The sequence below is a fragment of the Vicia villosa genome, linkage group LG7 (genome assembly GCF_029867415.1).
Source record: "Vicia villosa cultivar HV-30 ecotype Madison, WI linkage group LG7, Vvil1.0, whole genome shotgun sequence".
Taxonomy (NCBI): Eukaryota; Viridiplantae; Streptophyta; class Magnoliopsida; order Fabales; family Fabaceae; genus Vicia; species Vicia villosa.
In genome coordinates, this window is record NC_081186.1 from 9,052,830 (window position 1) to 9,068,429 (window position 15,600).

General features: G+C 38.7%; 1 long non-coding RNA gene across 1 annotated transcript; it reads right to left on the reverse strand.

The window, feature by feature from the left end:
* Positions 1-3,470: 3,470 nt before the first annotated feature.
* Positions 3,471-5,455, reverse strand: LOC131616947 (uncharacterized). Its single transcript, XR_009288354.1, has 2 exons — positions 5,265-5,455; positions 3,471-3,711 (listed from the first exon to the last, which is right to left on the reverse strand). It is a non-coding gene; the product is annotated as an uncharacterized LOC131616947 (long non-coding RNA).
* Between the last annotated feature and the right edge of the window lie 10,145 nt (positions 5,456-15,600).

Below are 15,600 nucleotides of genomic sequence, written 5' to 3' on the forward strand. Positions count from 1 at the left end.
TTTGCATTTGCAGAAACTGTTCCTGGAACTCGTCCAATCTTTCATACACGCCAACGTCCTCACTTGGAGCGTGATGATATAGTTGTCCGCCCGGTGGAGGAAAAGTATGCACAAATGGTCGTGGAGAAGCCATGACAGCAGATCTTGGGATCTCAGCATTCTGTTGCGCGAAACCCATTGTCGTTGCTCTTGGAACTTCAATTTCCAGAGGTTTGTAACCCTCCGGTGGATGCATATCCATTGTAGCTCTTGGAAATTCAGAAACTGGGGGTATGTACCCGTCTGGAGTAACATTATACGGCATGCCCCAAGGTCGGTTGGGCGGCATGGTATACTGAGGAATAGGAGTAGAAATAATCTCGGAAACCACAGTCCTTTGTGGTTCTTCTAGCGTTGGTCGATTCTACGCAACTACCAGGGCTTCTACCATACTATTGAGCCTTTCAACAGTATCTTTGAGAGTAGTAATCTCTTCTCTGAGTTCTCCATTCTCTTGTTCAAAGTCTTCCATTCTTTTCTTCCGACTTGAACGAGTGTTGTATGGATGAGACAACTTCAAAGTCTTGGTTCACCTCCTTCTCCTCCCCTCTTTCTGGAGAAAGGAAAGTGACGATTAGATCTGCGACAATTCTCGTGTCAGTTCGTACAACTAAAGCGATGAATGATGTGTAATTAAGTTAATATTTTTCAAAAGAACACCATAATTATGTTATGAAACATCAAACTTTTTATTAATTAATTGAAAACGCCGTTTTTTACACACTTTGAAAAGGGAAATACAGAGAAACTAAGAGAAAGGACTCTAAAACTTTGACGAAGAGCCGACTTCACGTTCTACCATTTTCTTCTGTTTCTTGAGCTAAGCGTTCTCTGACGTGAGCTGATCGATGATCCAAGAAACAGGAGGGATATGATGAGAAAGTGACGTTCGTGTCACTTGTCGATCGGGTACTTCAAGTAACTCATCCTTTCTTCTTAGGATGTTCTGAATCTCAACATTTTCCGTCTTGACGATTCGATACTTGTTTCTCCAAGCATTCCTTTCTTGACATACTTTGTTTAATGCCGCTTGCAGCTTTTCAACATTGGTGGAGAAAAGGAAAATTGGTTCCCTTAGGGGAATAGATTCTTGATGTTGATATGGCATCCTGAGCTTGAATGCTCTAATGCGTACCCATTGAAGGTGTCAGGGAGATGCAAAGATGTTTTCCTAACAATCTTCTCCCTTTTGTGTGAACAAGACGCCAGGCTTGGACAATTTTCTTCTTCAGCATGTTACCATGATCGTCGATGTTCTTAAAGAACAGACCTTCCAATTGAATATTACTTGGTATATTTTTCATCGGATAGTCGTATTGACGACGAGCTAAAGCTGAATTGTAACTGATTCCTCCCTTAGTTCCAATAAGGGGTACGTTGGGATAACTTCCGCAACTGAAGATGATCTTGGTTTCGTCGTTGTCAGGACTACACCAATCAATGTCTGAATGAGTGAGAGACATGATTTTCTGTGACCAGTAAAGGCCATCCCTTATGTTCCAGAAAGTGCTAGACTTCGGCAGGTTCGAGACGAACCATTCGTATAGCAACGGTACGCAACATGTGATTAATCCTCATCGCTGCAGGTTTCTTGAATGCACAGAGTGATAGGCATCCGCAAGCAAGGCCAAGATTTCCTCAAAAGCGCTCATATCTTGGATACTGACGAAGTACCGAGCTTGATCTAGCAGGAACTTGGAGGGTAATCCTTGAATTCCTTCTTTACTCACCATATGAGTTCTGATGTCGACTACGTTCAAGGGAGTAGTTGCAACAATGATAATGTCGTTAGGATTCTCTTCCAAACCGGAGTACGGATCTTGCGCGTACACGGGTATTCCAATCAGACGAGAGTACTCCTCCAACGTAGGCATGAGTTGATAATCTGGAAAGGTAAAGCAGTGATACGTTGGGTCGTAAAACTGTACCAATGTGGGAAGGATCCCATCCACAATATTAGTACTGAGAAGAGGTAGAAGTTTTCCATACTTCTCATTGAAAGCCTGGGGGTTGACCACCAGTTTTCCGAGCTTTTCCAATTCCTCAACCTTAGGAATCTTGAAGGTGTATTTCCTAGCTCTCTTTCTTCCGTAATCCATGGTATAGATCCTTAAGTCCTTTCTCCGTTTCTCTCTTTCTATGAAGTTCAAAACGTTCGTTATTTAGTTTCCTTGAAAAACGACTTGAAAAAGACTCTTTTGTTTTTTAGTTATTATGGATGAATGAATGAATGCATGAATGCACACACAAAAGTTTTAAACAAACATGGCGTAGAAGGGTATAGTGGTCTCAGAGTTTTGTAAACTAAGGATAAGGATTTTTGTACCTGTAGAACGGGTTCTAGGGGATCTCAGAGTTTTTGCTCAACCTTAAAGATACGTTGACTGGTATCTATAAGAGATTTTTCTCTGAGTGTAGTATCTGCGTGACAATTACTTTCGTAATCACCGCTCTACGTCCTAAAAAAGGCTTTAAGTGAGGTTAATGTGTTTCTAGGTCCTCCTGGTACAAATCAATCTCGGAATGCATTGGCGCAGTTAATCACAACCAGCCAGGCAAATCCCAAGAGTAGATTTGGGAACCAAGATTAGAGGGTCTTCACCGAGAAGACATCCTCCATCATATCTTATATCCCCAGCAGATTCGCCATTTTTCTGTGGTCGTCGTTTTGTTTACCTCCCCGTTTCACTTGGGAGGACGACACGCTAGACCCTTCACGTGAAATATGGAAGGAGGAAGCGCCCGGGACGGGAGGAATTTTGTTTCAGTTCTTCCTACGATATCACACAAACGTTTTAATTATCCTACGAGTAGGAAAGGGGAAAAAGATCTCAAATAAACCCTAGGAGTTTGCTAAGTGTGGGGATTCACCTAGACTACAAATTCTGGAGTCTGGGAGGTCGGTTATACATAGGGAAGAGTTTAAGCACCCTATATATCCGTAGTACTCTACGGGAACCTTCTATGTGTCAATGTGATTATGATTGTTGCTTGTTAATGGGAAAGTTTCTCCTTTGTGTTAGGAGATGGAATTGAATTGAATTAAAAGAAAGACAGACAGACAGACTATTTTTAGTATTTTATTAGCTCGCTGAGATTCCTTGTGAACCTCATGCCTACATATCCCTAATGGAAGTCAGAGCTTAATGTAGTTCGGGGAACTAATTAGGGAAAATAATTATTTTTGGTGCCTTGCTTGAAGCTCAAGGTTGAAGCTTGAATTAAATCTCTATTTACAATAAAGAGACATGAAGTCATCTTTATAGAGAGGTATTTCTACTATTCCACCACAAACATTTTAAAGTGACAGAAAAGCTGAATTCATTTCATTAGGATAGGGACCTTACTTGTATGTTTGCAAGTATGCCAGTCACATGTCTCTTAAATGAAAGAAGGATTCTCATCCAAATTAGGGAAAGTGTAACATCCCATACATAACTGACTAGTATATTATGCATGAAACGTTAAAATTGATATTGAGTACATACAAAAGCCATAGTTATAGAAAGATCCATATAAAATACAACATGAAATCCTATGAAGAATTACAAAACATGTGTCTTCAATGGATCTGCACAGCGGAAAGATGAGATTAGACGAGGTCTCCGAGCCGTCATCACTTCCAAGTCTTCAGTCCAAACCTGCTACTGACCAAACGCTACTAAACTGCACCTGAAAAAAATATATGTTGATTGGGGTGAGATTACTAAATCTCAGTGAGTCCTCCTATCCTATGGGTCCACTCGGTTCTACAGGGTACATGCATCAAAACCGAATCCACCATTGATTCGGGGTTTATCCTCACATTCGGTACAAGTACAGAGAAGACAAAGTGACTCGCCCACCATTGGACTTGCCTCAAACAAATACACATTGTATAGCAAACAAGTATGCAAACCCGCATCCACATACGGGGAATCCAGAAGTGTAAATAGAACCTCGGCTAGATTATGGAATAAATGCATCCTCGATAAGTAACCTCCTGCCTATTGTCAAGGGACTTGTACAAGCACACTGCAAGACGGTTAAACGGGTTCGAACAAGCCTAAATGGCCGCGAGATGACCTTAGCCTAATTGGCGTCATTGTCCCATTAACCTTCTTCACGCTAGTGAGTTACGCCGAGTACAAACCGCCACCTTGACGTCTGAGCCCATCGGGCGAAAGCCTAGTATTAGTCTACGTGACTTCACTAGAGGTGAGTTACAACATTATGTATTAGCCTACATAGCCACATAACCCCACCATACCGAGCACGCAAGTGTGTTAACGCCAAGTGAGTAAAAACCCCGTACGACACTCACGAGCACACTGCAACGGTAGCTCAGATGCACACCTTATCGAACAATACACATGAACGGGCTATTCCATTGGACTGCACGGTCCGGGAAGACTCATTGACCACATAGTCGGAGTAGCATCCCAATCTAGCCTTCCGGCCACTTCAATTCAAGCATACGAAAATATGACATAATGTCAAAATCACATACAATACAATCAATATCGATCGTTTAACCAAAACGACGGTGTCCATAGATTTTCATGTATAAAACATAATGGCATAACATTTTCAAATATGGGTATCATATTCATAGTAAGCAATAGAAAATATATCTCACGCATAACATGAGAATTATTAATCGAATGATAGACACATAAGTTCTCATACTAATTCATTGATTCACTAAGTGGAGTTCCTTTTTTGTTAAATCAAACATTTTGGTTTGGGGACCTATTTCATTAGATAGTACATGTTACTAGCTTTCCAACGATATAAAGTTTGCGCGAAACGGATTTACGACGCAAAAGTTATGAATTTTCATAGTTATGGAAAATCTGCCCAAACAGTGATGTAACGGGTTACATGAATCATGTAACCGGTTACATGACCCAAAAATTGCGTTTTTCACCATTTTTCACACATGTAACCGGTTACATCAACCATGTAACCGGTTACATCGCTGATAGACCCAAAAATTCTGCATTTTAAGAGTTCTAAACCAGTGCCAAACCTATCCAATTAATTCTAAGTATCACAATTGATCCCAAACGAATTTCCAACATGCATATATACAGAATCATCAGCATGCAAAGGATTAAAGCAATACAACATCCCATAACATTATCAATTAACAAGTTGATCACATGCAATTATAGATTATCACTCAAACCCCAATTCTAACCCTTGCATGCAAATTTCCCCCAAGTCACCATCTAAGGACTCACCTTGCATCAATGGAGCTTTGGATGATGAACATGCTGCAATTGAGCTCCTAACTTGACCAAAACTCCAACTCCAAACTCATCAAACCCGTATCCCTCCATTCACACATTCAGCATAACTGACACAACTTCGAGCTCGCTTTTCTCCTTCAAAACAGAAGCTATGAACGTGAACCATATGTGCAAATCGAAGAGAATTTTGTTAGCTTTCTAACGAGACCAGAATCGTTACGATCGGAGTTACGAGCAGAGAGTTATACATGATTTAATGGGAGCTGCACCATTGTTGCGAAAATGCACTTGCTTCATGAGTTATTCTTCCTTTCTTGTTTTCAAATTCTGATTTGCAAGCCAAACAACCCCCTAAGTTCACCCAATTAAATCTAATGTCCTTTATATCCACATGCAAGCATTAGATAAGTCCATTATGCCCTCCAACTTAACCTTATTTACAACAATGCCATTATGTTCATTCCAATTACTTCTCTTAAAATATTTTCAATTACAATATATCTCTCACACTTAAAGATATAAATATAGGGATGTTACAGGAAGTGTACAAGTTTGGGTTTGTTTGCCTCAAAGCACGCCTTTCAAAGTCCTAAATGGGAGAATGTTTGAAATTGAAATTGAAATGTTTGTTTGAATGTGGTGAGATAGGAGAAAGACCTACCTATGAAGATGAGCTATGTCTATCTATTGTTTGAAAGATTTGATTTTTAGCTGGCTTGTATGAGGCCCAAGCTCGAGACTTTGATTGATTTATTGACTCTGGGAGATAACTCCACTGGGGATGGATTTAAACTAGAGAGTTTTTGTGTTTTGTACAAAGCCCAGAATTGAGGATGACTCTAGCTGGAGAGTATTGATCGGTAAGATAGAAAGTGTACTATTTTGCCTCTGTAGTAATAAAGGGAAAATTCCCCGAATATCGGTCTCAAGGACTGCGTGATAATATAGAGTTAGTAGGAATTCAATTAAACAAAAATCCTTGGGGGTTTTGGTTTTTATGATTACGAATTAAATTGCAAATAAACTTAAAAAGGTTGATTTGGCCAAATATGATTAATATGCCAGGGTAGGTGTGTGCATTAACATGTAGCAATTCTGAATCCTTGTTTCATTAACAAAATTCAACTTATCAATTACCGGTTCTTAAGGGTATTTGCTCCTAAGTCCTTAGTGGGCAAACCTCTGAACATTGAAATCCTAATCCCAAAGTCCTTCGAAATTAGTGATCAAATCAAGTATTATTATAATCAAGAACAATCCGGTTACTATAGGGTATCCCTAGTCCTAGGTGATATCTACTATAGTATAACGGTATAAAAACCCTAACAATGGAGGTTTATCCTAATTGTCAGTCATAAATCAATCCAGTTGGTCCGACGAGGAAAGCATTAAAAACCTTATACCATTAAATTGAACATGAAAGAGAAATATGTTATTGAAAATCGGAATTCAAAATCATCAAAAATGTTAATCAGGGACACCCCCTAGCATTGGGGGGTTTACCTACTCATATCATCCAAAGAAATTACAAAGATATCAAATAAAGACATTACAATAGAGATGTTGAACTTTGATCTTCAATGGCTTCCGCTCATGAGAGTTCTCTGTTCTTCTCCAATTGCATAGGCTTCTTCTCTCAATCCTCCAATTCTTCGTGTAGTAAAAAGATCGCTAATTCATCTTGAAAACCCTCCTAAATAGTGCAGACTCACTTAAGTTGGTTGGAAATCCCAATAACACCCTTGCAGGCAAACCACTGAACAAAATCACAAAAATTACTAAAATCAGCGTCAAACCCAACATGGGCCGTGTAGAGCAACACGGGAACCCGTGTTGGTCCCCTAGCATTTTTCTTTTTCTTCTTTGGTCTGAGGCTTAGCAACACGGGCCGTGTTGAGCAACACGGGCCGTGTTGAGCAACACGGGCACCCGTGTTGCACCACTGTTTTTCCTTCTTTCCATGCTTCGCTCCCAGTGCCCTACCTGACACGGCCCGTGTTGAGCAACACGGCCACCTGTGTCAGGCCTCCTGAATCATGCTTTCTGAACTTCCTCGAAACTTCGAGTTTTGCACTGATTTATTCTGATTTATCCATATGATCCTGAAAACATTAAAACACACAACCAAAGCATAAAATGACGAATAATAACATCAAACACTAAATAAAATAACTTGAAGATACTTAAAAACAACGGAAAATATGTGTGAAAACCACTGATCAAACTCCCCCAAACTTAAACCGTTGCTTGACCTCAAGCGACAATTACAAAAGTTAATGATCTTCAAAGCACACGGTGTTCATACGTGAGATATCCGTCTGTATTGATCAAGAAACAGTTGGTTCGGCATTCACATGACGCGACGAGTTTCTGTTACCACATTAAACCTCAAGCTTCCGTTTCGGATACCTCTCCATCTATGCTTTGCACTTAAGTCTCTTTCTGATTTTCCTCCTCTTTCATTCGGACAATCACATTAAGGCACGACATTTCTTATAATGATCATCACATGCATGAGACGAATCAAGGATTTTTATTTTCTTTTTCTGGCACCAAACGAGAAACATTTGCTACTTTTAATTACCGATGAAATTTTTAAACTTTGCAGTTTTATATTGTCCTTTTTGGACGATGTTTGGGGATCAACCTCCTTTGGGCTGAATAACCGGGTGAGGGTTACCCAACTTAGCGAGTCAGTTGCCTTTTACCGCCTTTTCATCATCTGGTGCCAACTTTATCAATTTTTTTCTTAACCAGTCATCATACATGTGAATCTGAATTATGTCAGACTGTATTAATAAACTACTCGTGGAGTACTTCTCAGGAGACAAGTACTATGGTGCAAATCTACACGTTAGACTCGTATTTCTTTTAGGGAACCAAGGATGTTTAAATAAACCTCTTCTTGTCACATTATTCCGAACTTCCTGTCCTCAAACAATCCTCCCTTCATCTCTATATAATATTCCTGATCGCTCTTTAAGATCAAAACTCTTCAACAAAAATTAAAATTTCGGTCAAAATTTGGGCAGAATTCACTTTATGGTTTCACATCATACCAATAACATAAAAATAACATAAAAAAATAAAATGCAAAGAGAAGAGCCTCCCCCAAACTTGAACTAAACATTGGCCTCAATGTTTCAGAACGAGTACGAAAGAGGTGACTCACAGAGGGTATTGCACTCCAATGATCACTTCCGAGCTTTCACTAGAGACGTCCTCTTTTATTTCCTGAAAATAAAGTAAAAAAACAGAGAAATTAGTTATTAAAACCGTGGGTTGCCTCCCACGAAGCGCTTCGTTTAACGTCGCATGGCTCGACGGTCTATTACCCTTTATTATGGAGGGTATTTCCTTTTCCACACCTTGTTGCTTGTCACGTCCGCAACCACGAACTCATGAAGATAAAAAGAATGGACTACTTTTATCTTCAACTCACTTCCCACATTCTTCTTCTCACCTTGCTCTTTCTTTTCCACCTTCTTTTTAACTTCCTTAGCATTCTTAGGATTTTTGATGGCTATATGAGTTGGTTCCACCCGAGAGGCTATGCTTGACACTTTTTCTTGGAGCTGTTTAGACTTTTTGCTCTTTTCCTCACTTTCTGTCATACTATTAGAAGTTTGATCATTTACAACCGCCCTATGTCTCTTGACTTCTAACATCTTCAAAGTTACTTCTTCGTCAAATGATTTCAGTGTTAGTGTCCCTTTTTCAATGTCGAAATTGCAGCGGCCTGTCAACAAAAAGGGCCTCCCAAGAAGGATAGGAGTTTCTTCATCTTCCGGAATGTCCATGATGTGGAAGTCAACAGGGGAAACAAACTTATCAACCTCCACGAGTACATCTTCAGCTACCCCATATGATTTCTTAACGGTGTGGTCGAGAACTGTAACTTTGTCTTACTTTCACTAACTTCTCCCAATTCAAGCTTTTTGAAAATGGATAATGGCATTAAACTCAAACTGGAGCCAGAATCGATGAGTACCTTTTTAAATTCTATATTCTTGATAGTGCACGGTATCGCCACCGCTCCATGGTCTTTCCTCTTGATTGGGATCTTTCTTTCTGACGAGACTATACCACACTTTTCATTTGCAATTTTTGGTTCTCCTCCTAGTGATCTCTTTTTCACCAACACCTCCTTCATAAACTTCTTATACAAGGGCATGTGCTCAAGTGCTTCAAAGAAATGTAGATTTACCTCTAACTTTTTGAACAATGCAGTAAACTTCTCAAAGTCTTTTTTTCTTGAACCCTTCTTTGTCACTCTGGAAGGGAAAGGTAATTTTATCACCGGTTCAGCGTCTTTCTTATTTTTTTCTTCACATGGTTTAACCGGTGGTACCATAAGTTTTGGTTCTTTTGGATTCTCTCTTATGTCCAGATTCACCTCTATTACCATGGGGTCATCTATTTCCTCTCTCTCTTGGTTCGATTCTGACAACTTTTTACTCCTTGTTGTAACTGTATTAATCTTCTCTTGGTCTTTCAGATTTTTCACAGTTGAGCTCGGAAGAGTACCTTGTGCATGTATAGTGAGATGGTGTGCTATTTGTCCCACTTGAACTTCCAGATTTTTAATTGAGGCGGTGGTGTTTCTGTGGTTGTTTGTCGTTTCTTCTTGGAACTGAGAGCACTGCCCAGCCAATTTTTCAATCGCCACTTCCCACTCTGCTTTCTGGGGGCCTTGTTGTTGATCTTTCCAAGAAAAATTTAGATGATTCTTCCACCCTGGATTATAGGTGTTAGAATACGGATTATTTTGCCTCAGGAATTTAATTTCTTCAATCTGCTTGGGAGTAGCAACACAGTACACCGTTTGGTGTGGCCCATGGCAAATTTCACAACTTACGGGTTGAGCTTGTTGGACTTGAGCCACCTGTTGTGTACCTATGTTCATAGCCTTCAATTTCTTTTCAACTTCTGCAGCTATAGCATCTTCAACCCGAATTTTCGAAGTTTCCAGCTTAAGATCAATGATTCCTTCTGGTTTGCTAGCACACCTGTCATACAATTCCAAATGCTCATTAGCAGCTATTGCTTCAATTATTTTGATGATGCCTGAGGCTGTTGTGAAATTTGTCGAGCCTCCAGCTGCTGTATCAATTAACTGTTTTGTTTTCATTCTGAGCCCATTGACAAATACTTGCATCTGTTCAGTCTTGTGCATATTGTTAGCGGGACATGCTACTAGAATTCTTTTGAATCTTTTGTAGGCATCCCCTAAGGGCTCACCTTCCTTCTGTTTGAAGTTCACGATGTCATACCTCTTCCTTATAAATACAGATGCAGGAAATTACTCATTTAAGAACGCTTTTTCCATCTCTTCCCATGATGTAAGGATGCCCGCTGGAAGGGAATAAAACCACTCTTCTGCTTCTTCTGCCAAGGTGAATGGGAACATTCTCAACTTCTTGGCCTATTCTGTATGACCTTCAATTTTTAAAGTTGTACTCATGTTCAGAAACCTCTGTAAGTGCTTGTTTGCATCTTCATTAACCTTTCCGGTGAAAGGCTTTCTTTCGAGCTGAGTGATGGTGCTTGGATGCAATTGAAAATTAGGAACATTCACCGGTTGGTTGACAATAGTTAGTCTTCCTCCTGGTGTGTTTCTAGCACCATAGTCTCCGAGAAGTCTCTCTGGTGGTGGTACTTCGCCCATGATCTCTTCTTCACTTTCGGTGTCTGAACCAGAATGAACTGTAATCACTTCTTCCTCGGATTCCAGTTTAGCTTGACGAGCTTGTCTGCGACTTGCGTGAAAAGTTCTTTGACTTTCTGTGTCAAAAAGAAATTCTACCGAGGCCTTACCTCGCATAAACAGATTAGACAATTATTAGAATGAGGAACAAAAATAAAATAAAATATTTTTTTTTCAGAAAATAAAATTTTAGTCGCAGAGCAACAAAATTCTAATTGACATAAATCTAAAAACTCTATAATCTTCGGCAGTCCCCGGCAACGGCGCCAAAAACTTGATCGGTAAAATAGCAAGTGTATTATTTTGCCACTGTAGTAATAAAGGGAAAATTCCCCAAATATCGATCTCAAGGACTGCGTGATATTATAGAGTTAGTAAGAATTCAATTAAACAAAAAACCTTGGGGGTTTTGGTTTTTATGATTACGAATTAAATTGCAAATAAACTTAAAAAGGTTGATTTGGCCAAATATGATTAACATGCCAGGGTAGGTGTTTGCATTAACATGTAGCAATTCTGAATCCTTGTTTCATTAACAAAATTCAACTTATCAATTACCGGTTCTTAAGGGTATTTGCTCCTAAGTCCTTAGTGGGCAAACCTTTGAACATTGAAATCCTAATCCCAAAGTCCTTCGAAATTAGTGATCAAATCAAGTATTATTATAATCAAGAACAATTCGCTTACTATAGGGTATCCCTAGTCCTAGGTGATATCTACTATAGTATAATGGTATAAAAGCCCTAACAATGGAGGTCAATCCTAATTGTCAGTCATAATTCAATCCAGTTGGTCCGACGAGGAAAGCATTAAAAACCTTATACCATTAAATTGAACATGAAAGAGAAATATGTTATTGAAAATCGGAATTCAAAATCATCACAAATGTTAATCAGGGACACCCCCTAGCATTGGGGGGTTTAGCTACTCTTATCATCCAAAGAAATTACAAAGATATCAAATAAAGACATTACAATAGAGATGATGAACTTTGATCTTCAATGGCTTCCGCTCATGAGAGTTCTCTGTTCTTCTCTAATTGCATAGGCTTCTTCTCTCAATCCTCTAATTCTTCGTGTAGAAAAAAGATCCCTAATTCATCTTGAAAACCCTCCTAAATAGTGCAAACTCACTTAAGTTGGTTGGAAATCCCAAAAACCCCCTTGCAGGCAAACCACTGAACAAAATCACAAAAATCACTGAAATCAGCGTCAAACCCAACACGGGCCGTGTTGAGCAACACGGGCACCCGTGTTGGTCCCCTGGCATTTTTCTTTTTCTTCTTTCGTCCCAGTCTTAGCAACACGGGCCGTGTTGAGCAACACGGACACCCGTGTTGCACCACTATTTTTCCTTCTTTCCATGCTTCGCTCCCAGTGCCCTTCTTGACACGGCCCGTGTTGAGCAACACGGCCACCCGTGTCAGGCCTCCTGAATCTTGCTTTCTGAACTTCCTCGAAACTCTGAGTTTTGCACTGATTTATTCTGATTTATCCATATGAGCCTGAAAACATTAAAACACACAACCAAAGCATAAAATAACGAATAATAACATCAAACACTAAATAAAATAAGTTGAAGATACTTAAAAACAACGGAAAATATATGTCTGAAAACCACTGATCAAGTATTTATTTGATGGATTTTATTTGGTGTTCTGTACAAGGCCCAAAATTGTGGCTGACTCTACTTAGGGATACTCTATTTTGTGCCTTGTATGAAGCCCAAGGTTGTGGCTGACTCTTAACTGGGGAAGTTATTGTTTTATGCCTTGTATGAAGCCCAAGGTTGAGGCTGACTCTTGGGGAGTTTTACTCTGCTGGAGGATTTATCTATTAAAAGACTGATTTTTTGGAGCCTAACCTTTTCCAGGGGTTTTGAATGATTGCATGAATACTATCTAATTGAGACTTCTTGTTTTAAAGCCCAAGATTAAGGCTGACACTGACTGAGGATAGATAACTATAGATCCTAGACTCTGCTAAGGAAATTAGTGAAGATAAGGGTGACAGTGACAGTCCATGTCTCACATTCCAAAAGGTGTACTCAATATTAGATTGAGACAATCTTAGCTTGTTTAAAGTCTGGTTTAAAGAATAGAAGAAACTCACCAAGATAGGCTAAAAGGTAACTAAAGACCTGTTCCTATATTTATAAGAAACCTGATGGGTCCTTGTATACAAGCTCAAGAGGAAGCTGGGAATGCTTTTAAGAAGCCTGTGGGTCCTTGTACAAAGCCCAAGAGGAGGCTAATCGAGGGTCCTTGTTATAGCACAAGAGAAAGCTATGTGTTTTTGAACTTATTTTGGCTTTAAGCAAATGGGTAAGAGGTTTCACCGGGAATAATTCCTCTTTGGGTGGATGTATCCTAGTTTGGGTTCTAAGGCTTTTTCAAGATGTTTTACCATGAATAATTCATCTTGAGGGTTTTGAGCTACAGATCTCTAATTACGAAAGAGCCTTCACCGGGAAGACATTCTCAATCCTAGGCCATATTCCTATAATATATATATATATATATATATATATATATATATATGTTTAACTGTCCTAGGGTTTACACTCAAACGTAGTTCTAAACAATATGTATACAGTTCTATATTTGACAGTAATTTAAATAAAGAATGTAAATTGAAAGCTATAAAGCCTAATCTGGATGGAGTGGAGGCCTTTGAGGATGTATGTACAAAACCTTACCAGCAATTTTATTGATGACACTTGAATATTTATGATAAACAGTTAAAGGTTTTTTGAAAACAGAAGAAGTGAAGATGGACAAAGGTCACATAGGTAACTGAAGAGTTTCACCGGGAATAATGCCCTTCAAATACTAGAAGAATGTTTTGAAAACAGAAAGAAGATTTTGAAAATACAGTTTTTGAAAACAAACTTATGAAAAAAAGATGCTGGGACTTACACTCTATTAGAGGCCCGGCACTTTATAGTACTGGTTGACTGTTATGAAAACAGTTGAAAAAGATTTGCAATTTGAAATGATTACTGTTGTGAAAACAGTTGATTATCTGTAAAATAAAAGAGGGGGTTGGGACTTACACTCTATTAGAGGCCCGCATGAAAATGATTTACTGTTTTATAAAAAAAACAGTTGAAAATGATTTGAAATGATTACTGTTGTGAAAACAGTTGAGAAGATGTGAGGTTCTGTTGTTTGAAAACCTTGATCGTCAGTTCACTTTGAAGTTTGAAAACAGTTTGAATTTTGACAAAAGTCAACTTGATTAGAGTAAAGATAATATCTATACCTAATTAAGACCTTAATGATTAGGATTTTATCACTAATAATATTTATGAGATATTAGGTTTTGAAATTTCACTGAAAACATGTATTAAAATATATTTAAAACACTTAAAAACATTACCATTTTTAACCTAATAAAAATATATAAAATAAATAATATATTTTGTGATTTTTTGATTATTCATAATATATATATATTAATTCGTTGTGTGAAAAATGAAGTGAAAATGATTTAGTTTAATAGGTGAAATAATTGGTTGAAGTTGGGGAAAAAAATAAGTGAGAAAAGTGATAAAAAAATGGTTTTGGCCCTAAGGAGGCTCGAACCCACGCCCTTAATGACCAACATTCAAAACCTGGCCAACTGAGCTACGCGCTCAGTTTGTATAACATACGCAACGAATTGATTATATTTTAAAAATACCCAGGAGATTCAAATTTGCGCGCCACCATAGTCATCTTCTTCCTTGAGCTCGTGAGAACTCAAATTTCTAACTCTCTGGTTTCTCAACCAAATGGTATGATGTAAACATCGATTTTGCTCGTTTTTGGACGAGGAACATGGTCATGGGTTCAGAATTAATTTATTCTAAGTGTAATTAACGAATTTCAGTATAAACACGAAGAACACGTAAACCCTATTTTTAAAATTAAATGATGCATAAGATGAATAAATGAATGATGATAGAGGGTTTTCAATCCTCTGATGATAATGAACAAACTGGTATCAAGATATACGAGAAAGAGTACTTGAATAATTGAGTTGGAGTTTGAAAAAATACCTCTGAAAATGGAGGTCGTGCGCTTGATGGAAAACACCTGGGCTTGTATGAACGATCCTAAAAGCTTCCTTGGGACTCAGTGATGCTAACTGAATACTTATTGTGACTTGGATACCTCAGAATTGTTCTACCCGACCCCTTCGATTTAAGCTTCAAGTGAACATGGAGGTTGATGAATCTGTAGTTACAGATGAGCTGCGACCATCAGAATAGCTTCACCACACCCTAAGGAACATGTTTGGATGCTTGGATTTGCTTGACACCTTCTAAATTTCTCTATGGACCTCCAACTGCACGAGCTCCTTAATGAAAGAAATAATGGTGTTCCTCCACTTACTGAAGTGATCCAGGTGCTTGGATCACTGATCCGCTATCGCGCACGGATCAAAAACGAGTATTTTTGAAAAATTGTAGTAACGACGGTAACGTAACTCATGTATCGTCTCTCAAGGACTCTTGGGTTTTACTAACCGAAATCGAAATTGGGGGGGTTGGTTTGGTAGTCGAAAAAAATGATTATCAAAAGCAATTATCGAAATAAGCTGTTTTTGTAAAAGTGATTATAAAATAAGCTAGAAC